The sequence below is a fragment of the Homarus americanus genome, unplaced genomic scaffold, assembly GCF_018991925.1.
Source record: "Homarus americanus isolate GMGI-L3 unplaced genomic scaffold, GMGI_Hamer_2.0 scaffold6392, whole genome shotgun sequence".
Lineage (NCBI taxonomy): Eukaryota > Metazoa > Arthropoda > Malacostraca > Decapoda > Nephropidae > Homarus > Homarus americanus.
The window spans coordinates 303,393-309,392 of record NW_024722078.1 but is presented as its reverse complement, the minus strand read 5'-3'; positions in this window follow the sequence as shown (position 1 = coordinate 309,392).

Genomic DNA, 6,000 nt, shown 5'->3' with positions numbered 1-6,000 from the left:
TATTTCTCTCTCTACCATTTTCTCCAATTCATTTTTTGTCGCCCCACTTTCTCTCTTCCTTCCGCTGTCCCGGTTCTTCCCTTCTACTTCCCTCACCACCCCATTCATCCCCTCACCGCCCCCATTTTCCCCTCACCACCCCCCATCTTCCCCACCACTCCATCTTCTCACCACCCCCACTTCCCCACCACCCCCATCTTCCCTCAAAACCCCATCCCCTCACCACCTCCATCTTCCCTCACCACCCCATCTCCCCACCACCCCCACCTCCCCCACCACCCCCATTCACCCTCACCGCCCCATTTCCTCACCACCCCATCTTCCCCACCACCCCCATCTTCCCTCACCACCCCCATCTTCCCCACCAACCCTATCTTCCCCCACCACCCCCATCTTCCCCTCACCACCCCCATCTTCCCCTACACACCTGCATCTTCCCTCACCACCCCCATCTTCCCTCACCACCCCATCTTCCCCTCACCACCCCATCTTCTCCCTCACCAATTCCATCTTTCCCCACCACCATCTTCTCACCACTCCCATCTTCCCCACCACCCCCATCTTCCCCACCACTCCCATCTTCCCTCACCACTCCATCTTCCCCTCACCACCCCTATCTTCCCTCACCACTCATCTTCCCTCACCACTCCCATCTTCCCCCATCACCCCCATCTTCCCTCACCACTCCCATCTTCCCCTCACCACCCCCCACCACCTCCATCTTCCCCTCACCACCCCATCTTCCCCCACCACCCCCATCTTCCCTCACCACTCCCATCTTCCCTCACCCCCATCCCCTCACCACTCCCATCTTCCCCTCACCACCTCCATCTTCCCCTCCACCACTCCCCATCTTCCCCTCACCACCCCCATCTTCCCCTCCCACCACCCCCATCTTCCCCTCACCACCCCCATCTTCCCCTCCACCACCCCATCTTCCCCTCACCCTCCCATCTTCCCCTCACCACCCCTATCTTCCCCTCCACCACCCCATCTTCCCCTCCCCACCCCCATCTTCCCCTCACCACCCCACCTTCCCCTCACCACTCCCATCTTCCTCACCACCCCCCATCTTCCCCTCCCACCCCTATCTTCCCCTCACCACACCTCCATCTTCCCCTCACCACTCCCATCTTCCCCTCCCACCCACCCATCTTCCCCTCACCACCCCATCTTCCCCCACCACTCCCATCTTCCTCTACCCCTGTCTTCCTCTACCCCATCTTCCCCTCCACCCCATCTTCCCCTCCACCCCCATCTTCCCTCACCACCCACTCTTCCCTCACCACCCCCATCTTCCCTCACCCTCCATCTTCCCTCTGCCCCATCTTCCCTCCTACACCCCTATCTTCCCTCCACCACCTCCATCTTCCCTCACCCTCCCATCTTCCCTCACCACCCCCCATCTTCCCCTCCACCACCCCATCTTCCCTCACCACCCCCCATCTTCCCTCACCACTCCCATCTTCCCTCACCACCCCCATCTTCCCTCCCCTCCCATCTTCCCTCACCACCCCATCTTCCCCTCACCACCTCCATCTTCCCCCACCCCCATCTTCCCTCCACCACCCCCATCTTCCCCTCCCCTGCTCCATCATCCCCTCCACCACTCCCATCTTCCCTCACCCCACCCCATCTTTCCCTCACCACCCCATCTTCCTCACCACCTCCCCATCTTCCCTCCCCACCACCATCTTCCCTCATCACCCCCATCTTCCCTCATCACCCCCATCTTCCCCCTCCCACCACTCCATCTTCCCCTCACCACCCCCCCCATCTCCCTCACCACCTCATCTTCCCCTCACCACCCCCATCTTCCCCTCCCCCCCATCTTCCCCTCACCACCCCCATCTTCCCCTCACCACCCCCACCTTCCCTCACCCCCCCATCTTCCCTCACCGCCCCCATTTCCCCTCACCACCCCCATCTTCCCCTCACCCCCTATCTTCCCTCACCCACCCCATCTTCCCCTCACCACCCTCCACCTTCCTCACCACTCCATCTTCCCTCCCTTACCCCCATCTTCCCCTCCACCCCTATCTTCCCCTCACCACTGCCTTCCCTCACCACCACAATCTTCCCCTCACCACCCCCATCTTCCCTCACCACCCCATCTTCCCCTCACCATCCCCATCTTCCCTCACCACCCCTATCTTCCCTCACCACCCCTATCTTCCCCTCACCACCCCCATCTTCCCCTCCACCACCCCCATCTTCCCTCACCACCCCCATCTTCCCCTCACCCTCCCCATCTTCCCTCCCCCCCACCCTCCCCCTATCTTCCCCCCTCACCACCTCCATCTTCCCCTCACCACTCCCATCTTCCCTCACCACCCCCATCTTCCCCCCACCACCCCCATCTCCCTCACCCACCCCCATCTTCCCTCACCACTCCCCATCTTCCCTCACCACCCCATCTTCCCCCCACCACTCCCATCTTCCCCCCCACCTCCATCTTCCCTCACCACCCCATCTTCCCCCACCACTCCCATCTTCCCCTCCACCCCCATCTTCCCCTCCACTCCCATCTTCCCCTCCACCACCCCATCTTCCCTCACCACCCCTATCTTCCCCTCACCACCTCCATCTTCCCTCACCCTCCCATCTTCCCCTCACCACCCCCATCTCCCCACCCCCCCATCTTCCCCACCACCCCCATCTTCCTCACCACTCCCATCTTCCCTCCCACCCCCCATCTTCCCTCACCACTCCCATCTTCCCCTCACCACCTCCATCTTCCCCTCACCACCCCATCTTCCCCTCACCCACTCCATCTTCCCCTCACCACCCCCATCTTCCCCCACCACCCCCATCTTCCCCTCACCACTCCCATCTTCCCTCACCACCCCATCTTCCCCTCACCACCCTATCTTCCCCTCACCACCCCATCTTCCCTCACCACCCCATCTTCCCCTCATCACCCCCATCTTCCCCTCATCACCCCCATCTTCCCCCACCACCCCCATCTTCCCCCACACCCCATCGTCCCCTCACCACCTCCATCTTCCCCTCACCACCCCATCTTCCCTCACCACCCCCATCTTCCCCTCCCACCCCCATCTTCCCCTCACCACCTCCACCTTCCCTCACCACCTCCCCATCTTCCCCTCACCACCCCCATTTTCCCCTCACCACCCCCATCTTCCCCTCACCACCCCTATCTTCCCCTCACCACCCCATCTTCCCCTCACCACCTCCACCTTCCCCCCACCTCCCATCTTCCCTCACCACCCCATCTTCCCCTCACCACCCCTATCTTCCCCTCACCACCCCATCTTCCCTCACCACCGCCATCTTCCCCACCACCCCATCTTCCCTCATCACCCCATCTTCCCTCACCACCCCATCTTCCCCTCCCACCACCCCATCTTCCCCTCACCACTCTCGTCTTCCCCTCACCATCTTCACCTCAGCCCCTGCGGGTTACAACGGCCGGGAGTTAACTTAGTAGAGGCGATTTCCCCGGACGCATGGACAATGAGGGAGGGAAGCTGACGCCGCCTCTCTCACGGTCTACATCTGTGTAAATTATGGGATCTTGACGGACACGACACTTCTCTCCCAAGGATGCAGGAATTATATCGAAAATGCACACACGCTTTTACATTCGCACGCATACACGCATACACAAAAAACACATATTGAGAGAAATACACTCCACACATAATACTTCGACTTACACATTACACTACACTCATACATACACACATCATTAATACACCAACTACACAGAATGAGGACATAAAGTACAGCTACATCAACACTACTCAGAGAATATACTTGCCTACATTGTAATTATTATCTCAATACCAAACACCACGAAAACAAAAACACCCTCAGAAATCTACCAGCGCAACACAACTACACCCACACACTACACACCCACACAACACACACACACACACTACACACCTACACAACACACACATGTACCATAAAACTCAGGAAACACTCTGCCAGACTCGACTAACGAGTATAAAAACAATATTGTATTCATTATGTATTATCCAGTAGCCCGGCGGTCACCTCATTCCACTGTAAGTATCTGAATAATGAAAAAAAATAATAATAATAATTAAAAAATCAAAATAAAATAATAATAATAATAATAATAATAATAATAATAATAATAATAATAATAAAAATGAACAATAATAATAATGAATAATAATAATAATAATAATAATAATAATAATAATAATAATAATACAGTAATAATAATACAGTAATAATAAGGGAAATATAAAACTCTTACTTAATCTAGGCGTTCATAAATCTATATACAATTAATTATTTTCCTTCCTAGTTGTATAATCGTAACGTAACCTAACGTAACCAAACCCACCAATCATATAGCAGAGTTCCTCATACTTCCCATTATTAACAGCGGACTATATTAACCATTACCTACTAACCACTACACACTTGACAATCTACGGAACTATAATTAAATATAATCAAATTCAACATAAAAAATCAAAACTAATTCTAATATAAAACTACAAATCGATTTTTCCATTTTCTAATTGGACCAAATTCATCGTCTCCAAAACTTTCTATTCACACTTTCAGACGTTCTCTTTCCTCCTCCTCCTCCTCCTCCTTCTCCGGCTCTTGCACCTGAAAGAACCTGGAGAATAATGGAGCCACGTACTACATTATTCCCCCATTATGCTGTTGCTTGGCTATTATTATCAGAATATATTTGTAAGCACTTAGATATCGTTCCCTCTTAGACTGCCCAGAGGAGAAATATGCAATCACTTTCTACGTAGTGCGACTCTTTAAACAAATTTACGGTATCTATCAGATTGAATTAATGGCAGGAGAGGGTGAGGAGTGAGGAGAAGAATGAAAGTGTGAGGGTGAGGGTAGAGTGAGGGAAGGATGAAAGGGTGTGAGGGTGAGGGGGTAGGGGGTGAGGGGGTGCTTTTAGTGAGGGTGGGTAAGTGAGGTAAACATTAGCCAATGTATATAAACATTTAAAGGTTAAATATTTACACTTCTCATTATAGAAGTAATTGCACTAATCAAGGGAACAATTACTATGTAATGATGGTGTAATCTACTTCCCTCTGTGTGTGTGTGTGTGTATATCGTTATATTTCGTGACCATGAGAGAGAGAGAGAGAGAGAGAGAGAGAGAGAGAGAGAGAGAGAGAGAGACGAACCCTTGCTTCCCCCTGGTCCAGTTTTCCACTTTTTACTCCTTCCTTCCTCTACCCTCAGCACCCAGGTCCATTATCCAAAGAGTCAGTCCAGCACACACACCACATGCAACACAGCAACACCACACGCAACACAGCAACAACAACACCACCACACACAACACAGCAACACCACACGCAACACCACCACCATCAAACGAAACAAAGCAACACCATAGCTAATACTACAACCACCACTACTATCACCACCACCACAACACGCAACACCACCACCACATGCAACACCACAGATAGTACTACTACCACCACTACTATCACCACCATAACTGCACCTAGCTGTATCCCCTCACCTGAAGGAAACAACACTAGACTCAAAACAGCTGTAACCCTCGCAAAATGAAGTTGATCCACGACAAACTTTACCGAGAACAGCAGTGATATGTAAGTTATTCCCTGGGACCAAGACAACGTCGGGTACATAATACACATATTACTGTATGTGCTAGATCTGCCTTACTCTGAACTCAACCCTTTGATTATGATGATTTAACCCTTTGATAATGATGATTTAACCCTTTGATGACGATGATTTAACCCTTTGATGACTGTGATCGGGTATTCAGCAGGAATATAAACATAAACTCAAGACTGTGAAGGGAAGAGAGAACAGGAGTAAAGACGATGTTATATATTGAAGGAATGTTCAATAATAATCTATGTAAAGGACTTCAGGTTAAATGGAGCTTAAAGTCACGTTAGACACACGTTCTCAAAACCCCCACACACACACCTTAAACTAAGCTAAATATAAGGACCTGTAATTATTAGGATT